The following is a 12,632-nucleotide window of genomic DNA, read 5'->3' on the forward strand; positions in this document are numbered from 1 at the left end:
TAATCTTAGATACGTATATAGACTGGGAGAAGTCCTGGGGGGTAGCTCTACCAAGAAGGACTTAGAAGTCCTGGTTGATGAAAAATTGAACATGAGCTAGCAGTGTGCTCTTGCAGCCCAGGAAGCCAGTGGTATCCTGGGTTTCATGAAAAGAGGGGTGGTCAACATGGAGGTGATTGTCTCTCTCTCTACTCTGCCCTTGTGAGGCCCCATCTGGAGTACCATGTCCAAGTTCTGTGCCCCCAACAAAGGAAAGATGTGGAAATTTTGGAGAGTACTTTACGAGACTGAACATTTTCTGATATGACTTTTCTAGTAGAAAGTCTGTTAAATCTCCTTCCTTCTGAAACAAACAATCCTGTTTGAGAGACTTGATTACCCACATCATCAATTATGGAAAAGATCTCAATATATATATATATATTTTAACAAATACTTTGCCCAGAAGTGTATGTAGAACAACCTGCTTTCAAGCTTTGTGGTGCCAAGGTTTTATTAGAGTCTAAATTCAGTGACTAGAGCAGTATTTCTTTTGCTTACGGATCGGTATTTCAGTTAACACTTGATCAGCCAACTTCTATGAAGGGAAAAAATTGTAAGAATTAAAAACTAAGAAGAAAAATCACAGAGGGAGACATAAGGATTATAAGTTGCTCAGTATGTTCAATGCATGAGATATTTTACATTGTTCTTCTAAAATAAGTGTGTCTTTCCCTGCTGATCACGTCTATCTCATCATACATAGTAGCCTTCCTGTTTTCCAGCTTTTTAACCAGAACTGACTGTGATGTGTTATCCCCTGGATCTCAGTAGAGTTGATACTTACATAGATTTACTACCACAAGAATTATTTGATTACTCCCTAGTGACTTTAGTTTCCAGAGGAAGTGACTTTTTAGGAACAGATACTTGAAAACACTTAGGGCTTTGCAACACTCTTAATGTTTCATTCATTCATTGCATTGGTCATGTCTGAATACAGTTGTCTGCAAGGTGCTTGTGTCTCCAAAACACCACCTCTATCAGGCTACTCCAAGGTGATAAGCAGAACTCATTCCTAACTTGCACATGTTTTACATGCTCTGATTGTCTATGTGAAGAGAGAGATTACCTGTATTATATTCTGATTGCCATGTAACATTGATGACGACAATGTAAATAAAATTTTATGAATGCATTATTTTGTTAGTATGATATTTAATATTAATTATATTCAAATGAGCCCATTTTGCCTGTATAATTCATATTCATCATGCTTTGTATGTTTTGCTTCCTTTTCTATTATGCATTTTCTACACTGTGGTGGAGAAAGGAAACACAACTAAGAGGCAAGACCACAAGATCTTTCTTCTCATTTTCAGGAATTTTATTTTTTTTACACAATCACTGTCAGTTTCTGCTCCTATGTATTTTGCCAGCTTTATCACTACATATGAGAAATAATAATATGTGCAATCAATGGAATAGTTGTACAACAATGGCTTCTTTAAATGGTCAGAAGTAGGAGATTTCTAGAATAGCGAAGTTTGATAGGTCAAGAGCAAATTGTAATGTCTCGGTGCATATTGTCAAGAGCTGACTGTTCAAGTTGTACAGATTGAAAACACTACAAAAGAAATAGGCTTCTGTAACTGAAAATTACAACAAAATAAAGCACTTAATAATTACAGAGAGGCATTATCAGCAAGTTGCAGAAGTGGGACATCATTGGAAAAAAAATAGAAGGTGAGGGAAAATCTTATTTTGGTTTTCCAACCTTCAGATTTTAAGTGTTTACTTTAACCTTTACCTGTGCTAGTAGTAACAGAGTTTCTTTCCAGTTGTCTCTTTTGAGTGATCCTGCAGGCTAGCCAGGCCAAGTCAGTGATTCACAGTAGGATTAGAAGAGCTGGGAGAATTCATTATCTGAATGGGAGAAGAATATAAACTGAAAAAGAGAGACATTAAATGGGATGCTGTTTGTTCCTTCCCATTCCTGTATCTAAGTCTCCAGTAAGGTAAGATTTCAGGTAAATTACAGTCTCTTTAGAACATCAGAATCAGGGAACTTGGACAGAAATGTAGACTCTTTGGTGTCTAATGGATTGGAAAGACATATTTAAAGTGTGTTTTCAGTCACTGGGTCAGTGCTAAAAATCTCAATTTAGAATCTAGAATAAACTCATTTCATTCTGCTTGAAATACTGATTTATGAACAATTCACACATCCGCAATTTTATTACTTACCCAGTGCCACCTTTCAGAAGGTCAGCATTGCTATTTTTGAGCAATTGCCAAAATTCTTATTTCCTCTTAGCTCTAGGAATTTTAGAAATATATAATCACAAATTGAGGGAACCCAATACACATACGATCAATTTGAATTTTACTCACTTCCACAGGCTGCCATATTTCAGACAGAATACCCTCCCTCTAAAAAAATAAATGAAACATTATACTGGTACTATTACAATATTGTCTTGAATAATTAAAATAACATGTCCTAAAAAAGACAAAGGTTTCCTAAAATTGGCATAGACTTGTCTGAACAGTGCCCTGGAATAAAAAGGTTAAATTTACATCAGGTATACATAATTAATATCATACAATACTGTTAAAGCTAATTTTCCTGCATCTGTCTCTAAAAGATTATGACATGTTGAAATTTAAAAAATGGATGTGTTTATTTAAAACTGACAGTGATCAGCAGATGATAACTATTTGATGTTCACACAAAAACAGAACAAGAAAATACACTTCATAGGGATCCACAAGGAATATTGATTGTGTGCTTAAAAAAGAGAGAGAAATAAGAAACGCGTAACATGTTTTTTATTTCTGCATATTAGTGGTCCTAGATCTATTTCTTTTCATTTTTTCATAAAGCAAAATTGAGTGAGAAGTAACTGACACTACTTGAGGTATGTTTTTAATTGTTTGGTGATCATTATTTTTTGAATTAACCAGAAAATCATGAGAACTTCTAACCAAAAATTTTCATGACAAGGAAACAAGGTTCAGTACATGCTTTATAGCTGTTAGCTGGAGAAGGTGCTTAGACTAAAGTGGTAACCTAAGGTTAAGTATCATGTAGAAAGAGTCTGATCTTATTTGAGAGTTAAAGCAGATTTTGGCGGGAAGGCAAAATTGGAAACACTGAATTTAAATGAGGTACTTAAGACTCCTCTATAATTAGGATGACTTTGTGCAATGAAACAAACATGGCAAAGTGGTTCTCAATAACAGGACGAACAAAACTAAATTAAATGAAAAACCAATAAATGTTGTTGCCATAATCAATTATTCAAGAATAAACATTAATGAACATATCATTTGCATATTTAAATTTCTTATTAAATATTAACATACATTTAATATTAAAATATCAGCTCTGATATATACTTATATACACATATAAAAACATATGTATGTATGTTTAATCGATCATGCATGTTTCAACTCACAGCTATATGTAACCTACCACTAACAATTAAATAGAAAAGCAATTCATATTATTATTATTATTGTTATTATTATTAGCAGTTATAGTTAACATCTTTATAACATACAGAAACTTAAAACTTATTTAATTATATAGTGCTGTGTGTTTCTTTCCTCCAAGATAGGTTGAATGCAGTAGTACTCACAGGGAAAGGGCAATCAACCCTTTGCAGCCCATCCTAATGGTCACCTGGAGATGAGTAGCAATGGTTTTCTGGTTTCTGAACAAAACACATTCCTACCTTTTCTCTCTCTCTCAACCAACCTTGCACTTTCTTAAAATTGGCATATGTTGTTTTTGTAATAATGTTTATGTATCCTGTGTAAAAGGTAATAATTCTTATTTACTTTTATGAGATGCTTTCAAGGTCAGTAGAAATCATATACAAGACCAAAACATTGGGATTTAATAAAATTTTGGAAAAACACATCACAATCACCTGTATAAGAATATTATTTAGGCAACTTACCAGTCATTTTTACCATTTGCCTATGCAGGGATGAATGGTGTATTGGCAGCAATGAGATATTTAGGACCCTTTTTCTGGGCTGACACTTTCAGCACTTTCATCCACCTGGTACTGTGGGAGCGCAACTCCTCCTCATCGAGTAAGTGCAATAGCAGCATCTGATGGGACCTGGGGAGGTCTCCTTCTGTCTTGTACCCATCTAAAAGGACATCCTGGAATAAGTGTCTGTCTTAGCCTGCTTTCAGTGGTGCTACTTTTCATAGTGTCTCTATGGCTTCAACTGTATTCTCATGTCAAAATTTTTAATTCACCAACCTTTCTCACTTTAGTCAAACACGACATTTGTATTATTAACATAACCTAAGGTGAAACTGCAGATAACTACTTTCATATCTGCTTCTTTTCAATTCAAAGAGCAAAGAAACATCATATTAGAGGTTCTGAAGATGAAATGAAAAGTTACCTGAATCTTATTTTCATAACTGGGAGAGTTCTTGGTAAACACAGGAGGAGAAAGGTGAAAATGTATGTATTGGAAAAGAAAAGATCGGGACATCTTACATTTCACTGAGGATGGTGCTCACTTCAACATGTTAGGAATGTTCCTCATGGAAATTGAAGCTGAAAGCTGTGTCACATTTTGTCCTCAGATTTTAAGGCAATTTTAGGCATAATTCTGCCCTGCAATTTGGGAATTGAACTGCCAAACTTTTTTAATAATAAAGGAAATTAGAACTTTTGCAGTAATGTAAACAAAGATTCACACATTAAAAAATGGGAGTCTTATGTTGATTTTTGATGTATAATATACAGCATTGTTCTTTCATGCCTTTGGAAATAACATCAATGTTCATGCAATTCTAAGGGGTAAAATACTGGAGAAAATCTCAAACGAGTCTTTCTTCTTTCCAGAAAAGTAATCTAGCTAATATCAAACATAAATTTTGTTTCTCAAAGCAGCCCAGAATTTGAAAAGCTGTTGTTACATTCTTACAACAAATTTCTAAACTTTAAAAGATTACTCATTTTTTGTGATACCTGAACTCTCACAATCTTTGCCAGAGTTTCAGGAAAAAATTCACAGTGGGACTGATAGAGGTGAAACAGTAATACATCAATACATGCAACACTGATGGACATCTTGAGAGGCTTGTGCATCGTCATTACATATAGTAAATTGTTTACAGCTGAGATTTCAGATATCAAGAATATTGACACTGGCAGCATTTAACAGTGAAAAGTAAATACCATATTGGGACATCATGGTGTTGCCTCATTCTCTGTGCACTTCAGGTCTGCAGTTTTCTCACATGTTAAAGTAATCAATTCCACTTGTAATATAAATGTCAAGTACTGTATACTAAATGTTAATGTAAATTTTCCCTCTCGCAACAGGAAAACAATATTCTATAAACATGGAGAAAAAACACACATAATACTAAAATCTTTTCAACTGTTAGGCAGGAAAATGCTGTCAACAACAGGAAGAATGATGATCGTTTAAGCTGTTACAGAAAGATTAGCAACAGTCCCTCCTTGACATATGTATGTTGTTAAAAGTTAATTTTACTGCACATACTGACAATCATTATTTTAGAAATTCCCATGCACATGAATAGTTAGGAAAGAAAGAGGATTATTTAAGAAAATCATGGCTATACATAAGTTTTTGCAGTACTGTATTTGTTTCTTGAAAGTCATTTGAAATAACTTAAAAAAAAAAACAAAAAACGGAGCTTGAACATTAGATTGTTCCTATTGCATTTATTTTCACTTACTGTTTCAAAGACTTCTTGTTATTAGCCCAAATACTGTGAATATTTAAACCAATGTTATTAGGTATGTTTTGCTTTTTTTCACTTTTCATTTCTTTAGCGATCCAATTAAAAAAAAACTGTTTACCTTTTTTTCCAATATTATAAAGAATAACTGAAGATTTATTCTGGTGTTCCAAAAGCATTTCCAATACATATACATTTATATTCAAAGTCAAATTGTAAAAAAAACCAAAACAGAACAGGGAGCATCATTCCAAAGTATTTTGATGGCTAGGTCATTCACCAAGGCTGAGGAAAACCAACAAGCATGACTGCATGTACAGCTTGTCATAAGGTTAGAATTTGAAATGGGTTTTCTCAGTGCCTAAAAACTGAGCTCTCTCTGCTGGGCTAAAGCAGCCCTTGAATAGTAGAATCATAGAATCATAGAATCACAAGGTTGGAAAGGATCTACGAGATCACTCACTTCAACCCTCCTACCATTACCACTGCTTCCACAAGCTACTAAACCATATCTCGCAGCTCCTCATCCAGACGTTTCTTGAACACCGCCAGGGACAGCGACTCCACCACCTCCTTGGGAGCCATTCCAGTGCCTGACCACTCTCTGAGAGAAAAAGTTCTTCCTCATGTCTAACCTAAACCTCCTCTGATACAACTTGCGGCCATTTCCTCGGGTCCTGTTTGTTGCCTCCTCTGAGCCTCCTCTTCTCCAGACTGAACAATCCCAGCTCCCTCAGTCGCTTCTCATAAGATTTTTCTCCAGACCCTCAGAAAGCAGCAGCAGTCTGCCCAGGAACACCTAAGAGGCTGTTGATAAGGGCACTCCACTGAGGTGAGTTTTATTCAGGTCAGAAGTGTGAGTTTGCATTATACCCCTTTGGAAATGAAGTCCCTTTGGAAATGAAGTCCCATTCATTAAGCTAATACTTACCATGAGGTTTCCTGCAGTATCTGATAAACAGTTCCAGCCTAGGTTTCTCAGCCTAGGCTCTGTGAACAGAAATGTTACTGAAAACAGCTCATTCCTAATACTTAAATAAATAAAAACAAAACAAACAAACAAACAACAACAACAACAAAAAAAAAAAACAAGAAAAAAAACCAAAAAACGGGTAACAACCAACTAACCCAAACAAGCAAGAATAAAAAAAAAAAAAAAAAAAGAGGTTTCAATCAATTATTAACATATACTATGCAAAGAAATTCCCTCTCACACCACTCTTAGGAGGACAAGAAAGTTGAGACATTATCTGTTCACTGAATTTGTCAAACTACAAGATGTCAGAATGGTGTCCACCTTTCTTTCAAAGAAGGATCAGGCAATCTAGTTATGTGAAACGTAGTACTGGATATCAGTTCAGTGTCTCATGTATGTACCTTATGCTTGCTTTGCATTCAGAGTTGACTAGAGTTCATTAAATGTTTGGAAAATGCTGAAGAACTTCATGCAAGTTAGCAGTGCAGTTACTAAAAGTTCTATTAAAAAACAACAACAACAACAACAAAACACACAATCATGACTAAAAAATGTTTATCAAAGGCGAATTAATGCAAATGTTCCACAGCAAAAATTCCCAGGTGATGTGCTGGGGGCTGCGGGGGCCATGTTATCTTTGCTCTTACTCACTTCACTAAGTAATTGCTGTTGTCCACAGTTGGAGACAAGGTACAAGAATGGATTTGATCTGATCCAGAGCAGCCATTATTTTATGCATTTTTTTCTGCTGTCTCTCATTACAGAAAGATCACATTTTGTCTTTATATATCAGTAATTTTTATTTTTTAAAAAATTGGAAACATAACCTACATAACAAAAAGGCAAAAATAGTATTGCAGAATGAGAGCATTGTGAAGTTCCTTCTGTAAGTCCAGATCTTTGGAGATGGGTGAGTTACGCTTACTTTTCTGCAAAATACCATCCTGTCCGTGCTGGTCCCTTTGTTGTTACATTTTTGTATCACCCTTCCACCATGCTGATGTTTCTGATTGTAATAGAAGTAATAGAAGATAGAAAATTACATTCATAACTGTTTTGTGATATTACTTGGCTGTATTTCAGTAGTTTGTGACTTTAATAAATAGTTAATAGTGAATCTTTGCAAAGATACATAGATTTCAGGCATTCTGTGACCTATATTAAAGCCCAGCACAAATACAGATGAAGTACTTTTGGGTCTGTTTTAGAAAAGAACACTGAATGACACACATTTGTAATTAAGTGTAGAAGCAGATGCTACATTAATATTTCCTGAGAATGAAATCTTTTCTTTGTGTTGACATAAGAGCTGGAAGGTTAAGCAAAGTAAAGCTGGTCAGATGTAATTACTTTTTTTTTTTTTTTTTTTTAAGAGCATTTGTCACATCCATCTGTCTTGTATCTTCCTCTTGGTTTCCCATTTCCTGGTGTACAGTTAGTATGCTATCACAGTTTAGGTAGAATATCTTCATACCCTGTTTAGGTAACTTTTATCTTTTATTCCTATGCCACAGTTTGGGAAATTGTAACTAAAGTTCATGCATAGAATAAAATGAGAAATATGTAGGATTATAGCAACTGCATATTTTTTTAAGACATGAACTGTCTTGAAATCTTGCTGTACGGTTTATCAATATTCTCAAGCTACAAATCTCATTTGATAGGAAAATACTGAGCTTCTAGAAATAAGAGAGAGGAAAAAAAAGGTGTCCCACTGACTCCCCAGCTGTCCATCCTTTTTTTTGTACATAACTTTGTGCTAATGCTTTGACAATAAAAAATTATTTCTGAAGATAGTTGACCACAACCATAAATAATTCCAGACAGTTCTGGTTCTGGATGATTGGAGTTGTAATATGATTCTAGCAACTTACTGCTAATTGTGTACAAATATTTTCCATGGTCAGCTGAAATACTGCTTGAAGATGAGAACTGTAGACATCAACTCAAGGTGTGAGAGACATCATAACAACTTGCAGAGAGGAATACATAACCTTCCTAACCAAGGAAGAATGAAACTTATGAACTTGGAGATCATGCACAAGATAGACAGAAGCAAAATGAAACTTCAAAGAGTTTTAGAAAAATAGGTGTCTATAATTCTCAGCTTCGGGCTCAAGTCAATAATCAGAATAGGACAGAATATAGTTGGAAGGAACCCACAAGGATCATCAGGTCTAGTTCCTGACTCCACACAGGACCACCCAAAAAATTTAAAACCTATGTCTGAGAGCTTGTCCAAATGCTCCTTGAACTCCAGCAGCCTAGGGTTGTGCCCACTGCTCTGGGGAGCCTGTTCCATGCTCACTGCCCTCTGGTGAAGAATCTTTTCCTAACATCAGTTTAATTAGCCACTGGTGTGAAACTACCACACCTCAGCCTTCTCTAAGCTGAACAAATCAAACTTGTAAGCCTTGCTGTCAAGACCTTTCTCCAACTTTGCTGCTCTCCTTTGCTTGCTCTCTAATAGTTTTATGTCCTTCTAATAGTAACAACCAGAACTGCACACAGGCTACATTACAGGCAATCACCTCCCTTGACTGGTAAGCAATGCTGTGCTAACAAAACTCCTTGATCATCTAAACTGCTTATGTGTTGGCTCTCACTATACCTATGAACACACTTAGGCTTAGGAAGGGATCAGCCTAAATTTGAACCCTTATACTTAAGAAATTTGAACCATGTGGTGTAAAGAACTGAGAATCACTGAATGACTTTGGTTGGAAGGGATGTTAAAGATCATCTAGGTCCAAATCCTGCCATGGACTAGTGGGCTAGATCATGCTAGGAATACTTGCTCTAAATCGTAAGTGCTAAATTCAATCGCTGTGATTAAATTGGTCCATGAAGAAACATTCTTCCAATAGTTTGACTGCTTGCATTTGTTAGGGTTTCATCATAACATACCATCTGCTCTTTCATATCCTTCTTTATAGCTTTGACTTTCAGAGAGATACTAGTGATTACCTCACATCTCTATTATATAAAAAGAACTGTTTGCTAGTTCAGTGTTCAGAAAAAAAGTTTTTGTCAGTTACTCATCAATTTGCTCATCTGTTTGTCCTATGCAACACGATGATTTCAAGTCTGCTGACACTGTTACCCAGGAGAGTATGATTCATTCAATAATTTTCCTTCCTGCCTGCCTATTTCTTTTAAATTTGCTATAACTTTAATATAACCCATACATATTTTTTCACCTTAAACAATTCTGCTCTTACTAGCACTTTTAAAATCTTCTTTTCTTATTTTAGACAGGAGGATTACAAGCATTGGAAACATATTCTAAATTAAGCATATAATTTTGGTATCTTACTCTTAATATCCCATCCTTGTCAGGATACCTATTCTTTTTCATTCTCTTTCTATGGAAAATAAATTGCTTTCTTCAAAATAAAGACTAATATTAATAACCTTTGTATTCATAGAGTCAATTTTCATTACGGTTATCAGAGAATCTTAGAAATGTGGGACATTTCCCCTTTTCCAGTTGGGAGGTAATTCACAATGCCTCAGGATCCACTGTAAATCAGCAGACTTTTCAATCAATATCCTGGCACTGAAATTTGCAGCAAAGAGAGCACAGTTCATTGTAAAGAAGCCCACCAAGTGAAGCAGCGTAGAAATTCCACATTTGCTGCAAGTGAAAGGCAGTTGAGGAAGACATCACATTGGTTTTACTTCAGGGAGCTCAAATAAGGTGAGTGTGAAAATGCAAATCTGGAAAATATTATTGATCCTGGCAAAGTCACTTCTTGTTTGCCTGATTAGTGAGACTAAAATGATCACAGCTAATTTCTTCATGCTCCAGGGGAAATATTTTGACTCATAAAGCATACCCTAATCCAGAGAAAATGAATAAATATGAATATTTTGTGGTCAGTCTCTGCATTCATCAGAGAGCTGGAGGCAGAGTACGAGGTGAAATGGCTCTCAACACAAACCTATTTATATTTTTGAAAGATAATTTCCATTCCCATATTTTGATGCGTTAGTGGAGCTTCCAGTTTATGTGAATATAATCTTGTACCTTCTCTCAAGAGGTCTCATGGAGAATCTTTAATCCACGAGAATCTTCAAGCTTCTTCCCAGAAAGCCTGCAAGGAAGGTTTCTTTTTACTTTTTAATCCGTTTATCTTTTCCCTAAGATAACTGTCTTCTCCTTTCCTTGTCCAAACAGATCTCCTATTTCCTCCAGTTGTCCTAGAGCATCCATCTTGTCCTGTGATTTTAAGTTTTCTTCTGCTTATTCTTTACCTTTTCTTCATACTTTTTCCTTCAAAATACTAGTGTTTTCTTACTCTAACAAAGCTGCATCTGACTTTAACACTTCATTTCATTCAAATTTGTATGTATGTGTGCACCTTACCTCCAGTTCCATTCCAGATCCCTTCCAGTTTGTTGCATGCAGCAGATCCTAAGGGTACCAAGCCGTGAAATTGCAATTGCTGTTCCAGGTCTCTTACATCTCCATTAGCATGGTAACCCTTACTTTGGCCTTTAAAATGCTTCTTTTTAGACATAAAGAGTCAGTACGCTGATACTAGTAGTTTTCCACATCCATATTCTTCTCTTTCATATCAAACATATTTGTGGTCCTTTGTTAGAGTTACTCCCATTGAAGTCCCACCTGACTCCCCTGGAATATAAAATAGGGGGTCCTTCTGCACTTTGTTTGGAGACCATCCTGCTCCCATGTCTTTAAATACGTTAACTCGCTAAAGAGAAAAAGCTGCACTGCACTGCTGTGATTTACACACAAATGCTCTAGATGGGACAGGTAAGCATTCAAAAAATGATGAGACACGATTAAGTCATGATTCAGTCATTTTGCCTCTGGACCATTCCTCATGCTTCTGAAAGTTGGGAACTGAGAATTGGCTTTGTAAACACCCTATTCCATCTCACAATCCTAAATCTACGTCATCAGACCTTTTAACCAGCTTGGAAGGTTCCGCACACAGTTAAAACCATGTAAACAGAATTAATGTAAGGCCTAAATTAAATTACAGTAGATGTCAGAATATGTTAAAATGTCAAATCAGCCTATTTCCCAGTAATACTGCATGGAATAGAGCCCTCTAAGGACAACAATAAAACATTTAAAACTGATTGCTCTATAGCTCATATATAATACTGCCAATTATCTATGTATTAAGGTATATTATCTTTTTTGGATAAGCTAATACAGGTATAGTGTATCACACTTGGGTTAAATTTAAATGTAATGACAACTCTGTAAGGTTATCTCCTATGATACTGAATGACAGTGGCAGGGCTGTTGCTAATTAGTGTTGAATTAATATGTGTCTAGCTAAGTAGATCTGACTATAGGCTACATACAGAGAACTTTGATACTGCTTGATTGTATGCAATATTCTGACTAGTTCTGTTTTAACCTATAATCTATTAAGTAGAGGCAATAAAAAAATGCAATTTACAAAACAGAAGAACATACCCCCCACCACAACAAACTTTTATCCAACATTTGCATTCAGCATTTTTTGTTAAGTTTCCAACAAGACTTTTTTAAGAGAGTAGTTTTAATAAAACTTCAATCTTTCAGTTCAAAGGACTGTTAGCAAAATTTTAAAGTATTACAGTTTGGAATTTATCAATACTGAAGGATATTAATGTGTACAAGAATTAAATAAACAGTAAGTTGAAAAGTGCATTTGTATTTTTCTGTATTTTTTTATTCATACAGCATTTAGTTTATATTCTCCAATCATGATACAGACATGCCATGTTGTCTTTAGGTTTATTAGTTTTACTATTCAATTTACTTAATTCATACTTAGTTACTTTAATTCATATTGATTCAACTTTCTAGCTCATGCTATAAAAATACCTGAAAGACTCCAGTGTATTTCACTGTACTTAAATATCAACATTGTGGTTTCAGAATCTCCTGGATGATTTCTC

Source organism: Phasianus colchicus, chromosome 2 (assembly GCF_987193195.1).
Source record: "Phasianus colchicus chromosome 2, bPhaCol1.hap1.1, whole genome shotgun sequence".
Classification (NCBI taxonomy): domain Eukaryota; kingdom Metazoa; phylum Chordata; class Aves; order Galliformes; family Phasianidae; genus Phasianus; species Phasianus colchicus.